Source organism: Centroberyx gerrardi, chromosome 19 (assembly GCF_048128805.1).
Source record: "Centroberyx gerrardi isolate f3 chromosome 19, fCenGer3.hap1.cur.20231027, whole genome shotgun sequence".
NCBI lineage: Eukaryota > Metazoa > Chordata > Actinopteri > Beryciformes > Berycidae > Centroberyx > Centroberyx gerrardi.
In genome coordinates this window covers 18,603,767-18,619,609 of record NC_136015.1, presented here as the reverse complement: position 1 = coordinate 18,619,609, position 15,843 = coordinate 18,603,767, and the positions used below count along the sequence as shown (strand labels likewise).

At 45.6% G+C, this 15,843-nt stretch overlaps 1 protein-coding gene across 3 annotated transcripts in view; it reads left to right on the top strand.

Annotated features, from left to right (window-relative positions):
• samd12 (sterile alpha motif domain containing 12) overlaps positions 1-15,843 on the top strand; it is a 103,863-nt gene that overhangs the window by 80,265 nt on the left and 7,755 nt on the right. Inside the window, exon 5 of one of the 3 annotated variants that reach the window (XM_078290164.1) lies at positions 1-3,148. This exon is cut by the window's left edge and continues 1,042 nt beyond it. The exons of the other annotated variants lie outside the window; for them this stretch is intronic. The gene's annotated coding sequence lies outside the window, so the exon portion shown is untranslated. Of the gene's footprint in view, positions 3,149-15,843 lie in introns of those variants that run through there. 3 annotated transcript variants of the gene reach the window in all.

The window sequence follows — 15,843 nt, the reverse complement described above, 5'->3', positions numbered from 1 at the left end:
GGCCTTGCCTGGTGAAATATCCACTTCTTTCTGCTCTCTGTCTCTCGTCCGCTCTTCACTTTTTGCCCTCTGCATATTATGGATTGCTCTCTTCTAGAGGAGGCCGCAAGTCCATTTGAGAGAACTTCACTGTGAAAACAGCCAACAATTAATAGGGGAATAAACATTAAACCTGGCAAACACATTAGGTACGGTTAAGTTGGCTCCCCAAAATGAACTGCGTGTCGTTGTGAAATGCAATCTGAAGGAAATGAAGCAGAACCTAAAAGGGGATGAACTGAGAGAAGGGAATTCCCTTGGTGACCTTAAAAGCGTTGTGTTTGTAGGTAAACTGATTTGGCTGAAGAAAGCAACAGGCGATGCAAAAGGGCTTGTGAACCAAGGGATGCTTTGACTAGTGATTCTCCGCTGCTGATGAAGAGAGAAGAAGAAGAAGAAAAGAGATCACAGACAACACAGAAGATCCTCTTCATTTCGTCCCCCCCCCCCCCCCGCTCTCTCGCTCTCTCTCTTTCTCTGCTTTTCATCTCACTGCTTGAAACTATTTTTAGATGCGATATATTGAAAATAGTGTAGAAAGGAGATGTGCCGTGCGCAAATTGCTCATCATGAAAATGTTGTCTGTCAAGTCTATTAGGGAGATACAGTGCATCCTATTAATCTCTAATGAGAAACTCAAATCTCTGCTGTTAATGTGAATAATGGCCACTCACTGTTGATATTCTCGGTATTTTAACTGTACTTAAAAGCACATGTCTGTCATGAAACACAACTCTGTTACTCGGGCCATTTAGTCATTTATGCCACTGATGTCTGTGAGTGTGAGTACATTTTTGAAATGCTGTAGCCAGTACAATGACCTCTCAACATCAGCCACTAAACTCAGTATACTGGAGTCATATTTATCAAGCTTGTATCCACACCAGTGTAGCATGAGCGTTGTCACGGTAACAACAGCTTCTTTTACTGGATGGGAACAAACCGCCGTCAATCAGAGGAACATAAAATAGCTGCTGTGCTCGGGTGAGGGAAAGGGGGGGGTCAGCATCAGGTTCCTGCCCCTGAGAGCCATTGGGTTTTAATGGGATTCCATTTGTACACGGGTCCCTCTGTGTCCGGCCATTCATTGTTTGGATTGCGGCTGTAGCCTAATGCGGCAAGGACCTGCTAGCAGATTGAATAGTATTGATCAGTTCTGCAGGACATGCAGTTGGTCCTCCAGGATTACAAAAGTCCCATCCTTTGCTCTCAAGAGGTGAGTGTGTGTGTCTGAATCCTGTTCTGTGTGTGTGGGTGGGTGGGTGTGTGCGCGTGCATGCATGCATAGGTGCGTGTGTGTGTGTGTGTGTGTGTGTGTGTGTGTAGGGTTTGCTGCCACGCTGATAGTCACATAGGAATGGAGTTGTTCGGGCTAAAACACAAGTGGCTATTTCACGGTTGGGTTGAGATGCCGTGTCAGTGTCTGTCAAGGCCACAGGGGGCTGCTGCTTCTGTCTAGTTTGGAATGCTCCGCTCCTCGATTTCAGATTGGAAACTGTCAATATGTGAACTGGAAGAAATGGTCTGGTGGTGGTGGTTTTGGTGAAATGGTGGTTTTCGCCCAGCGCTGTTTCCAGAGTCATCCAGCATTGATTCTGAGTACGTCGGCGAGATCGGCCCTCATTTATACAAATGTTCTTTGACTAGAACTCGAGACTCCATAACACAATGTTTTAATCAATATAATGAAAAAACTGGAATTTAAAATTGTCAAGTGGTAGCATTCATATCTTAGGTGATGATAGAAATTAGCTTTTGAATGTCACAGCGGATTGGAGAAATTCAATGTAACCTCTCTTTCTGGCATCGAGATACATTTTTCATTAATTACAACTTTGGCTCGGATTTGGTCCTAACCGCAAAATTTTTGCATAAGAACTTATACGATATAATTGAGGTCCATGAACTCCAAAACTCTGGTAGGAAAACAACACGTGACATCTCAACGTGACCTTTGTATTATGATATTATCCACTTGCATTGGATTTCATCATTACGAGGGTGGCTCTGTAGAGAAAGTGGTCTGGCTTTATATTCTGACTCTGTTGTAATTCTACAGTTCCATGTGACTGTCAAAGGGGGATTACTGAAAGCCTTTGTAACAGAATGTATTCCTTTGCTCTTTTCTTTCATGAATTTTGCTTATTCGTGCAGACAGTCTAGACCCTGGTTTCTTAAACTTTGGGTCAGGCCCCTAAATGGCTCGCAGGCTTTCTTCTCTTGTGTCCCTACATGACAAATGTAGCAACGTGTTTCCGTGATCCAGGGTCTGTGCGTGAGACTACATTTCTCATTTGGGTCCCAGCCTGAAAAACTGTAATAACCCTGGTTGTAGGCAGTAAAATATTGATTCTGTGTTGTTACTCTCCACAATCTGTGTTCCCATACTTGCAGAGGGAAGCGAGGGAATAGATTTTGCTCCAAAGGCTTGAGGAAAACTTTCCACAGAGTGTTTCTGGCTCCGTCATCCCGGTGTAACCAGCTCACGCTCTGGCAACTGTGCCAAGGTGTCCGAGGGCTTGCCCGAACTGGCTCACCCCACAGACTCCCCGTCCCTGTAAGGGTTTTGGAACGCGCTCACCCACACTGATACACACAGCACTGTTACACAAGAGAACGCCAGACTGAACCTCACACAGCGTTATTGCACAAGAACTTTTCACACTCACAGGCGGGCAGACACTCTTAAACTCTAAGTAAAATAACTCAAGAGTTTGTGTGTACAATACACAGACTCGAGCACACATACACTTGTAGACGCTGCATACACACAGAAACAAACTACACACACACACACACACCTCTGAACAAATTAACAGTAAACAGTCGCAGGCGTTTTCACACAAATTATGCATAAACTCACCTAGCAGTGTAAGCAACACCACGAAAACATCATCTAAATACAAGAAAAAAACACGATTTTTTTTTTTTTCTGCCATGTTGACAGCATGTTTTTATTCTGTTCTGGGTGTTTTGTAACCAACAGGCATGCAGACCAAGTCTCTACTCCCCTCTATCTACATATAAGGTGCCTAATGATGGATCTTAATGATAATATTGATATTATGATGAGTATATATAATAAACCGATTAATCTAATTAATCTTCATGTACACTGTGTGCTCTGCTTATTGTGTCAGTGAGTCTTTGCATGCAATCATACAACTGGCATGTTGTATAAATATAATAAGTCCACCCACACTAGCCTATAATATCCATCATACTTCTCTATACTGTCGGTGGAGATCTACCCAGATGGTGAACCAGATACACATGTAGCTCTCAGCAGGCTGAAGACGTGTGTGTTTGTACATGCATGAAGTATGTTTGCATGCTTCCAGCAGATGCAGGACCAGGTAGGATGTGTGTATGTATGTAATGTATGTATATGTTTACCTAACGTGTGCGTGACAGGTGTGGGAGTGGGATGATGTTACAGGCCATGCAGGTGTCACAGCATGGAAACAGTCTCCTCTGGTTAGCAAACAGCAGCCTCCACCGAGTCTCTGGAGCCCACAGGAGCCTGTAAATCACAATTGGAAATGACTGGGAGGGTAGTCTCTCTCTCTCACTCTCTCTCTCTCTATCTCTCTCTCTTGTTTGCTCTTCTCTTTCTCTATCTCTCGTGCTTTCTCTCCCACTTTATATGCACATACGCAATTCATATATACACACTGATATTCACGAATGGTGGCATTCATGCTTATACACACGCTGCTAGTCATTTTACACTCATGTAAACTCTTTCTCACACACAGCAGTGGCAGCAAAAGCAGCTGAATGCACTGAATGGCCAAAGCATAAGGTGCTATGTGTCGCATTTTAACATCAATAAATCACGACCACATGAATTTTGAGACATCAGTATAATTGCCGTAAATAAACGATACCGGCAGCAGTCTCTACACGACATTTTACGTTGTGTAACACCAGGTTAAATTTGTTGAAAAATCTGTTGCATTGCTTTATGGCAAAAACAGGAGGTTGCTTTACGGCACAAAACGGGAAGAGGGCGCTGTTCTCTTCTTTCATAGTTTCTCACAAGAAACACTCGCACTAACAATACTACCGGCATGAGATCGAGGCTGACAATCGTATCAACCGTGCTCATTTGTTTATGGTAATTCTACCAAGGTATCACGATTAATCAGGCGATGATATATTGATGTTTAAAAACGCTACACATAGCACCTTTAAGCAGTGCCGTGCTGCAACAGAGAGGCGGAGCGAGGGAGGAGGAGGAGAGCGGAGGTGAGGGATGAAGAGAAAGAGAGATATGACAGAAAATCGCTAGCGCTCAGTCCCCTGCTGCCTCTCCTGAGACCTGCAACACACACTCTCAGCACTCCGGGCTCGCACCGCCTGCCTGGATGAAATCTCCACAGTTTTTGTGCTTGTGTGAGAGAGAGAGAGAGAGAGAGAGAGAGAGAGAGAGAGAGAGAGAGAGAGGTAGAATTTGTGTGTGTATGAAATTCCCCTTCACTGTTTTCTCACTTTCCCCTGTCCCTCTTTTCTCTTGCTCAGTTTTGCCGTTCTAATTCTATCCATCACTCTTTCTGTGTGTGCCAGCGTATGAGAATCTGTCCCTCTCCCTCTGCTCTCTTTCTCTCTGTTTCTCTCTCTCTCTCTCTCTCTCTCTCTCTCTCTCTCTCTCTCTCTCACCGCTCCCTTTTTTATTCCCTCTCTCTGGTATCATTTTGTTGCATCTCAGTTTTCCTCTATGTCTCTCTCTGTATCCTTGTTTTTCTTTGTTGCTGTGGATACTCGTACAGCGCATCTTTTCCTCTCTCTTGTTCTTTGTACATCATTACTCTCTCTCTCTCTCCCTCTGTTTTTCCTCCCTCTCTTGTGTCTCTCTGCATCATCCTCTCCCTGGTTGGTGTGCATAACTCTTTGCATTCCCATCTTCCTCTGTCACACATTCATGTAGAGCACAAGCAGGCAGCCGTATGAATTAAACATCTTGGACGCTGCACACTGAGCCTCTTTGGAGTGTCAATATGAGCACTGGTGCTGAGATAGGGGGCTCTGGCCACACCGCATGAGTGTGTCAGTGTGTGTGTGTGTGTGTGTGTGTGTGTGTGTGTGTGTGTGTGTTTCTCGGTACTCGACACTGTATCACATTCACCAGAGGGGGTTATCACAGCTGTTTTCCTTCATGTTTTATTGTCGGGCGGAGCAAGAAGCTTTCTCTATTACCAAAGCTTTACCACTTTGACAAAAGCACAGGCCTGAAAAAGTTTCTCTCCCTTTCTCTCTCCCTCTGCCTCTCTCTCTCTCTCTCTCTCTCTGTCTTACTGTCTCTCTTTTCCTCCTCTCTTCTCTCTCTTACCCTCTCCTTCTCCCTCCCCGTCTTATCTTTCCCCTTCTCTTATCTTGTTTGATTTCTCAGTGCGTGATGTTTGTTTTCAACCAGTGGTTTGTGTCAAAATCGTTTTTTGCTTTATCCCCCCCAACCCTCCTCTCTTTTATTCTCTCCCTTTCATTCAACTTTGTTTTTCCTTTGGTTTTGATCCCTTTTGCTGTTTGTCCTTCTGTTGTCTTTCCTCTTACTCCCTCCCCTCCCCTCCCCTCCCTCTGCATCTCCTCTGCCTCTCTCTCTCTCTCTCTCTCTCTCTAACCTGTTCCCACTCATTCTGTCAATGTGACTGATAGGAAAACCTTTCAAAGCAATTGATGTTGCTCATTTCGGCAAAGATCAGCACCGGTCTCAGAAGGCCGTGTGTGTGTTTGTGTGTGTGTCGATGCCAGTGTCGGTATCTTCACGTGTTAATGTCGGTGTGCCTGTGGGTTTTCTTCATGTGCGTACATTATCTTCTACAAAACGCGTGTCTGTGCACACGTGTCAATGCGAGTCACGAGAGTCTCTCCAGCAGGTTAAGCCTCCTTATCAGCCTTAACTGGGTGTTGATTCAGTATAGATCAAGCTGACATCCATCCAGTCGTGAACTCCCGGTCCCCTCTCTCCCTCGCCCCGGCTCCGCTCTCCCTCGCCTCCACCGCCACACTTTTCACGGGTTTATCTTGCCAGCTTCGCCGCGGCCAGCGTCAGCACTGCAGAGGATAATGCACACTTCCGTCGCACTGATCCAGTGCGGCAGGCAACCTTTCAAAGTTAAAGGGATCTTTTTTCAGGTCAAGCAAATAGGTCACTTTTACACAAATCCATTCAATGAAATTGACCACAATGTACGGAGGGAAATAATGGCTGCGAGGAAAATGGGAGGGTATTAGACATCTGTGATGGGAATAGATAATTACCTGATGTTTATTGCTCAGTACGTAAAAGGTTATATTTTATTTAATTATATTTGATAATAGCACAGAGCAGATAAGATTTCGCTTCAATGGCAGATAGGAAATAGCTTCAATAATGCTGAATAGGGAGTTCTATTCTCATGAGAGCAATCATTTTGTCAGAGTGGGTGTCACGTTTTTCAAATGGTGGATATCACTTTTTAGAATGAAACTCTTAATTAAGTTTTTGTGCAGTATACAGTCAAGAGGAACACCAACATGGCTTTTAGTTCGTCTTATTTACTAGCTTACTGGCTGCAAGCTGGAACTGGGAATAATCCTTTACCTCCCTTGTCTCTCTCTTTTACTCTCCTCCTGACTCGAGCATCTGAGAATCTGTCCCTCTCCCTCTGTTCTCTCTCTCTCTCTCCCTCTGTTCTGTCTCTCTCTCTCTCTCTGCTCTCTCTCTCTTCCTTATCGCTTTGCCTCTGCTGCTGTTAAATCCAGCTCCTGTAACTTTTCGGCCTTGTGGCTCTAATCCCTTTCCCCCCTTTTTTTTTTCCAACTGATGGATTCCAACACGACGTGGCTCCTCTTCGATGTCTGCAGGAAAATGTTTTCCGCTCTGCCTCCCGCGGGGCGGCGCGGTCAGAGTGTGGACCGGGCGACGGCGGGGATGCCGTGTTAGCTAGCCGGCGGACGCCCGGTGACTTGTCCCAGCACCTCGCGCAGCTGTGCGCTCTGCTGGCCCGACATCAAGGGGAGGCCGGGGTTATTATCGCTGTGTTTATGTGTCAGGCAGAGTCAATTATGCCTCTGACGGGAGGAGGGAAAAAAAAAAGAAGAGAGAGCATGCGGTACACCTTTCTTCCCCGAGGCGTGTGTGTGTGTGTGAGATCGTAAGTGAATGTTTTTTCCGCCCGTGCGAGCGAGCTAACGTGCTGGTCGCTCCACAGGTAGTCTGAGAAAATAAATCTCCACCCTTGGCTCCCCCCTACGTTCAGCGGTGATGGAACAGGCCAAAGCCCTCAGTGGGGAGCCAGAACCTGGGGGCCTCCAGCCGGCAGGCGCCACTGAGGATGGAGGGGTGCTGTGAGCTCGCTCGTTAAAAAGCCCGACCCTAATGATATCCGCCGGCACTTTCCCTCGCTCCAGCCCTCCCCCCCCCCCCCCTTCCCCCTCTCTCTCTCTCTCTCTCTCTCTCTCTCTCCCCCTCTATCTCTCTCTCTCTCTCTCTCCCGCTCCCTGTCCTCTCTCGCTCTCATCTCTCTGCCCTTTTGTTTCCTCTCTCCCTCCAGCCTTTCCTCCTCCTCCTCCTCCTCCTCCTCCTTCTTTCGTCTCCTTCTCTCTTCTCCCTCTCCTCTTTCGCTTTTCGCCGCCATCTGCCTCTCTCTCTCTCCTCTCCTGCTCCTCTCCTCTACTCTCCTCTGTGTTTGGGTGAGGATGTATGAACCCGTCTGGTGGAGTGAGGGAGAGGCTCTGTCACACTGGCCTTCTAATGAGCAGTTGCTCTGCATGCCACCGGCTCCGACAGAGCCAAAATGGCCGACACATTTCACACTGCTGGGCCTGGATCTGCCGAGTTCACGAGCGACTGGCTTGACGACTTCTCTCTTGGATAATAGCATGTGTAAAAAAAAGAAAAAAAAGAAAAGAACAACAGAAGAAATGATGTAACATGCCGCCTTTGGTGAGAAATCTTCTATTCCTCTGTTCACTGTTGCACAGAACTGGAGCAGGAGAAAGTGTAGTGGTGCTGCTATCCTAAGGGGCTTAAAAATACAGGCCTGTTTGATGGCCTCCTCACTTTCATCCACTGTGTGTATGAGTCAATATTCATTTAAAGCCCTTTCATTCTTCATTTTCCCCACCTGGACGGGAAATATTTCATGTCAGGGTATTTCCAATGCCCCAGTGAATGATTAACACTAGTGTCCTAAATCGCTCCCCTCTTAGATTAGCTATTGAAACGGGAGCATTGTGTTTGTCACTGAGCATATTTGTCTTACAGGTTCATGATCAATAGAGAGGAGTACATTTAAGGTCAGTTACCTCTACCCAAACAAACCATTACATGAGGAAAATTTAAATTGTTTTAATCCAGTCCTATGGTCGTTCGTTCTATTTTAGTGCGCTCCTATTCTATGTCATTCAGTTATAAATGGATCCTTTTACAATATCTTTACACCAAGTTCAAGGCTCATGATAGCTGTTAATAGATATGTGGTCGGGAAAAACAGAAACACGCCTCTTACCTTGTTGTGCAACCTTGTTTGTGGATTCTGGTTACCCAAAGATCATCTGATAAAAAAAATCACAGAACTCTTGGGCAATCATTTCCCATAACTGTCAGGAGCTATGATGTAAATCTTCTATCTATTCTAACTATCAGGGGATTGACAGGTACTTTTGCAGCTCTTTGTTGTTGTCAGGAATCTCCAACGGTCTAACGAGCGGTCCGACCTGATGTCACACAATGGATGTGAGTCATTATGGAGCTCTGCCGGAGTTTAGCTGCAGGGACTGACTGGGTGTGTTTCAGGTGTTTCGCCAGTGTGTCTATGAGTGTGCTTACTTATGCGTGCGCTTGGGTGTGTGTGTGTGTGTGTGTGTGTGTGTGGCAGAAAATGGCATCAGTTTCTCACAGTCAGGCAACAAAAGAGAAGACGTCATGTCCACACCTCTGAGGACGAACTCCGGGTCCCAGACTTGCCAAAAAAAAACTCAGCCTAGCAAGTCTAGTTTTCTCAATACTATTCACCGCAATAACCAATAATGACAGGCGCTCTCCTATTTCTAAGAAGCAACACTGCAGAGCTGATTGGCTTGGATGCGATTCAATGCTCGGGCTGAAATAATGTTGAACAATAACTGTTTCCATATGAATGGACAGTTTAAGATCTATGGCAACAAAACAGGCAGCAAACAACAATTCAAGGAATAAAAGTCACTCTCAGTTCTTATCCATCTGCCGCGGCTCAAAGTCTTGATTGTCTTGTTGGCCTACATTAGGCATTCTCTCTCAAACATTACACTCTCACGCTTATCTGCAAATCAGCCTCTTAATCTCAGCTATTATGATCTTGCATTACCACATTAACTAGCATACCAAAATTAAAGATGACATCACTTTCTACCCCAGCAGCAATTAATTGTACCCACCCCACCTCCTCTTTTTTCCTTAAGTCGTTGAGTGAGGGCATTGATTTATTGATTGAGGCTGTGTGTGTGTGTGTGTGCTGCGGTGCTCGGGGGGATGAGGAGGATTATGTAGCAGCAGTCTGATGTTGTTGACACTTCTGTCGCCTTGACAGCTCCGACATGCCAGCACTTGGGTGTGTGCCTGCCCTGAGTGTGTGTAAGTGCATGCATGCTGAGGAGGGGGGAAGCACGGAGATTGAAAGGTGGATGGGGACAGTGTGAGATAGTGGGGTGTGTGTGTGTGTGCGTGTTCGGGGGGTGGGGGGGGTAAGAGTGGCGGGCCAGCTGGCAGCCTCTGGCTCCAGTGTGCCCCGTGGGCATCCGGCTTGGCACACTCTCTCCACTGCGACAGCTGGGACCTGGGTGCCAACCAAGACAGCACTCACAAACACACACAGATATATACTCTAATGAGAATACATAGGAAATGTGAGATCCATACATATACACAAATTAACGCACAAACTTATACAAACGCATATGTTTCTCTGTGTCTTTCTCTCTTTCTCTCACACAAATGCACACACGCGCACGCACACACACACACACACACACACACACACACACACACACACACGCAGCAGGAGGATACAGAGGATTGGAAGGGAGGCAGTAGATCAAGGATGTAGGTCCAGAAAGAGGTAGCAGTTGAGTAGCTGTGTGTGCATAATCTGTGTGTGTGTGTGTGTGTGTGTGTGGGTGTGTGTGTGTGTGTATGTGTGTATGCGTGTGTTTGTGGGTGGGTGGATGGTGGAATAAGTACACAAATTCCTTACATAAGAGTTGAAACTCACTGTGGAATAATACTTTGGTAAAAGGTTCCCCCATTAAAGAGAAAGTATTTAATATTACATGTACTTAAGGACTAAAAGCAAAGATTAATGTTTAATGTAATGTCCTTGCATTTCATTGCTACAAAGCTTTGTATCTTCAATTCATTGACCTCTCCAGATTCAGGTAAACTTCGGTTCATTTACTGCTTCCTGCAAGATCGCTCGCTCAAAATCAAAAATGCATGATGAACAGTGGGACTTCCTTCGTGGTAAATAACGTTGTGGTCATTAAACCAGTTTTCACAAAAGTCACAGAGGGAAGGCATCAGTTTTCAAAGTCCCGAGTTCTACTTCAGGCGTGTGACGTGCTGAACTACCGAAGGGGAAACTGAAAAAGAGGGCATGGTTTTTGGAAAGCGGGAGGGGAAGTCGTGGAGGTCGAAGAGAGCCAGTGGCGAGCCGCCGAGGGAGGGTGTGAGGTTAATGGGAGTAAATCAGGGAACCGGGGAGGTGAGGTAGAACCTTTGGGTTTTTCTTGCTGACTGTCCGCCTCGCCTCATTTGTCAGTGTACCCTGAAACGGCTGGCTACCGAGGAGCGGTCCAAAATAGAAAGTACCGACTCAGGAACTAACATAGCTCTCTCTACTCTGTCTACTTCCCTTTTATTATTACGGTTGTCATTTCCACACTTTTCATCAATCAAACGGTGTTGACTACTGTTTGGATTGAAACAGTGTTTTTTCTGAAATGGGGTTATGCTTTACTTCACATTTCTTCACTTTAGTTTACCAAGGAAGGAAAACACATAGTTTCTGTATTGAGTGAAGAAGTTGTGACTGATGAAAAAGACGAAGAGGAGGAGGAAGAAGAAGCAAACAACAACAGAAGCATCAAAAGAAGAAGGAGAAATCTTCCAAATGTGTCCATTTGTACATTTAGATAGGAACAGACATTTAAACACCTGGCCTGATCCATCCACCCGGTGCGTGCAGATCCATTTTCCTCGCGAGGCAAAGATATTGCCTTCAACGTATTTCACAGTATGGGATGATGTGCCTCACCAGGCAGCCAAGCACACTCTGCCATAATATGCATTATCACTCTGATATGTTTTGACAGCTCAGAGTCCCTCAATATTAAACTCTACCGAATATGGAATGAAAACAGCTGGGGCACAAGGTTAGATCAACATTTCATGCCTTTCCCTCCGATGAAACATATTCACACACAATGGCATTCATGCATTCAAAGTGGCATTCATTTCTCACACACTCACCCACGCACTCACGCAGAATCACACTCATGCGTAGTGACAACACTTGTGCAAACGCACCGTTGCATATCAAGCCTTCAAAAACAATACGCAGTTCTCGCTCGTGAAATAGTAACACCACAAACACAAATATCCCCTACACAGTGGATGTTCAGTCACACAGCTCCGGCATGGGTGAAGTGAGTTCTTTGCAGGTGCCGATAACGGCAATCCCTGTTCAAGCTGACCCAGGCTGGAAGACAAGGCAAGCGGGCTGGTGGGTGGACAGACAGGCGGGCGGATTGACAGGCAGGGAGACAGACAGGCTTGTAGATAGACATCAAGACAGACAGGCAGGCAGGTAGATAGACAGGTAGACAGATAGGAGGCATTATTTATGAACCTGGCTCACAGGACAGCCCTCCTTACTCCCCGCGTCTCTTTATCTTCCCACTGAGCACTGATGCATGGAGAAGGGTGAAGGCCCTCCCACCTTACACACACACACACACACACACACTCACACACACATCCTCAATGGGAACATAAGTATGGCAGGATGCACAGAGCGCCCATCATAATTGCCCATGCCTTCCCTTATCTAACTACCTGGGACGGCAGTACTTTGTTAGGACTCACTATGATTAATTGCTGATACAAAGAACCGCTCTATTTACTGCATGTAGGTCAGGTTGTACCTGCTTAACCATTAGGTGGCAAAACCTTGATGTGCCCAAAATATGCAGAAGTTTACTTTTAGTTTACTTACTGTGAGACACAGCCGGGTGATGATGCACCTGGCGCCAGACGGTGTCCAAAAATATTTACTTGCTCCAGAAATGCAAAAATGTTTTGGGTTTTTTTTTACCACTGTGGGTACTGCCGGAAAATCAATCTTTAGTCTTTATTCTTTATTAGGATCTCTAGTTGATGCCTCAGTTACTGCTAGTGTTCCTGGGATCCAGACTCACATTCATATAGCTATGAGCAATTTAAAAGCTCCAATCAAAGTCCATTATCTGCTATTTAACACCATGTTACAGGCTTGGTAAGAATTTCTCATCATCTCTATTTTGGCCTTCAAACGTCCCAACTGGTGAACTGGAATGTGCCTTTGGTATTAGCATAAGAGGTTATAATCATGGCGTGCTGATGACTGCACAGGCCCACTGTGATTATGGAGAAACCCATGTTGTTTTAGCCTGGTGAAGTTTATTAACACAGGACGTTCACCCCCCCTCCCCTGATCATTTAAGCACAGTTTGCATTTAATTCGCCCAATTTCACTTTAATAAGCTTTGTGTTTGTTTTCCTGAGGATGACATTGAGTGTAATTTAGCATACTGCTTCGTTAAACGGCTACAAATACTCAATAAGCTATATAACCCTCGTTCCTTTCAGAGCCAATCTGCACTTTATTAGTCTGCCGTCAGTCGGTTGTAATATGATTCTTTGTTGTTCATCACGATTCAACGCAAACGCAGTCTTAAGTTAATTTCACCCGATGGACTCCCCCCCCTCCTGCCTTAGGCATACACACACACACACACACTTTTGAACAGGCGCAAACACACAAAAGCATATGCATGATTTCTCCCTCTCATATCTCTTTCGCTCTCTTTTTCTCTCTCTGCTTCGCTCACGCATACACTCACAAATCAGAATCAGGGTTTTTACAGGCAGGATTTCATGGCCGATACAGTCTAGACCGTCTTGGGAGCCACTAACCCTCATTTCTCCCTTATCACCTGCAGGTATTTCGTTTTTTTTACCTCAGTTCAGTTTTTTTACAGTTTACTCTCAGCGGAGATAAAAAAGAATTTGTTCCACATTTTACACGCCTCACGACTCCTTTATGCTGGGCTCGTGCTTACAAGATGTATAATAACCTTAATAACCTTAATTTGAATCTACCACGTGAAATTAGGAGATCTGGGTGAAAGCCATGTCTGCCTCACAGTACTTCGATTTTGACAATTTGTCAGGGATTAATCAGTTTAGAAATCCTTGTGGCGTGAGTTTGCCAGGCTTTCGGTGGATGGAATGTACTATAGTGGTACTTTCCAAGCTGTTCAGGCAAGCTGAAACTCAGAGCAGAAGGACGGGGGGGGGGGGGGGGGGGGGACAGAGAAGGATGGGGGGGGACAGAGACAGAGACAGACAGAGACAGGGACAGGTACACATGAAGAGACATCTCAGCAGACTTGCATTGGCAAATGTAGATACAGTTACACAACTGATCCCACCGCCAGATAGGGAGAAAAACTGACAGCCTTGGAGAGAAAGGGAAAACAGATTTATTTAGACAGACACACAAGCGAATGAGCACACACACACATACACACACAGTCGAGAGCCAGCTTTAAACACATAGCACCTTTCTCGGAAAAGGTCCTGACTCCTGGTCTTCTCAGAATTTGCCTGTAGGTAAGCTGTTTTTTCAGGCTCAACCCAGCTGTCCCCAAAATGCTCTCTCCTCTAGCTGCCAGCGTTTTCTGAAAACCAAACCCAGTCCTCCTGCATTCAAACCCCCAAATCTCACGGCACCCAAACCCCTAAATCCTGTTGTTTCCAAGCGCCTGTGCCTCTCTCTCTCTCTCTGTCTCTCTGTCTCTCTCTCTCTCTCTCTCTCTCTCTCTCTCTGTCTGTGTCTCTCTCTCTTCTGGCTTGGGTCATCTTTTCTTCTGTTTACACTGATCTCTGCCCAGTGGTTCAAGCCTGACCAGCGGGAGATAAATTTTGTCCAGTTTTGTTTGCCGCCGCTCTCTCTCTCTCTCCCTCACTCGCCTCTCCTCCTTTCCGTCTACTCCCTCTTCTTTCATCTTTACCCTGTTCCTTTTTCTCACTCGCTCTCTCTCCCTCTCCCTCCCCTCCTTTCATCTGGCATCTTGATAAAAGGCAAAGCCAAAAGTTCAGGTTTGGATGATTCCCAATTTCACAGAGGTTTATGGTGGACCTGGGCCAGGTGATTTACAGTGGGATCCCCCCTTTCCTCCGCCATAGAGGGGAGGAAACAGCTGGAGGTTGGAAACTAGGGATGTTTGGTCTTAAGAGAGCTCATACTGGAGACTGTTCACAGGAAATTGGCATGAGAGGGCTTGATTTGTGTGTTTCTCTGTGTGTATGAGTGTGTCTGTGTTTGTATCCCTGCTAACGTGTGCACTGTATGTCGAGGCCCAGTCCAGAATTGGAGGATATAGTGCTAAGATCATCCCACTCTTGGCTTCATTGATTCGAAGACCTGTTTTCACTCTCAAATGGATTGGCTGAGCTCGTAGCCTGACAGTACGTGACAGCTCAACATGATTTTAAAATGACTTTTGAGGCTGTAAATGCATTCTGAATTGCTGTTTGGATCAAGGAGTGGATCCAAAAACCCATAATTTATCGACTCAAATAAAAAAAAGCTGTCAGTGTGTGAGTGCTTGATGATATCTCTCCCTGGCATGTATGTATGGCATGTAACTCCTCACAGACTCGGAGGAGAAGTCGATGGAGCGCAGTGCGGATAACAAACCGGGGTTTGTTTTAACTTGGCCTACTTGGCGAACACGCTGCACTTGTGTAAGCGCTAATGGCTTTAACATGTGCGTTTTGTCTGTGATGTAGGCTTTTGTTCAGCCCATTCCATCAAATTCACTTAATTGGATGGCTCTTTTTGCCTGTGCTGTGTGTGAGTGTGTGTGTGCGCGCGTATGCATATAGTGCCTCTATGATTTGATTTCTGTGTTATGTACTCTAGGTGCCCAGCCCACATAAATACACATAAATGCATCATGTTGCAACATGTGTATATAGCAAATATATTCCAAAACAAACCTTTTGCTCAGGCTTTACGGAAAAAGTTTGCCATGTAGAATCTATGTTTTCTGAAGCATTTCTCAAGCCTCTCATGATTGTCTAACCAAAAGAAAGTGGCAGGAATAGAGGTAATTTCTCTATAAAGCACACTTTTCATAATACAGGGGAAAACAGAACATCAAATTAATTTCAGCTTCAGTTTCTCCCACATCGCATGCCAGATTCTGTCCTCTGTCACATTCTGTCCTCCTCTCCTGTATCGCTCAACCTTTCTGTTTCTACAGCTAATGGTCAGAAGTTGGGCCATCCTTTGCCTTCAGAACAGCTTCAATCCTGCTTTGAATGCAAGTCCTGGACTCTGTGCAGTGGGATATTGGACCATTCTTCAAGAAGGAAAGCCTCCAGTTCTTTGAGGGATAAAGAAGATGGAAATCCACTTCACACTCTGCGCTCCATAACTTTCCATAAAGGTTCAATGCTGTTTAGGTCTGATGAGGCCGTGGAAGGCAGTTGACCTCGTACTAATGTCCCTGAAACTA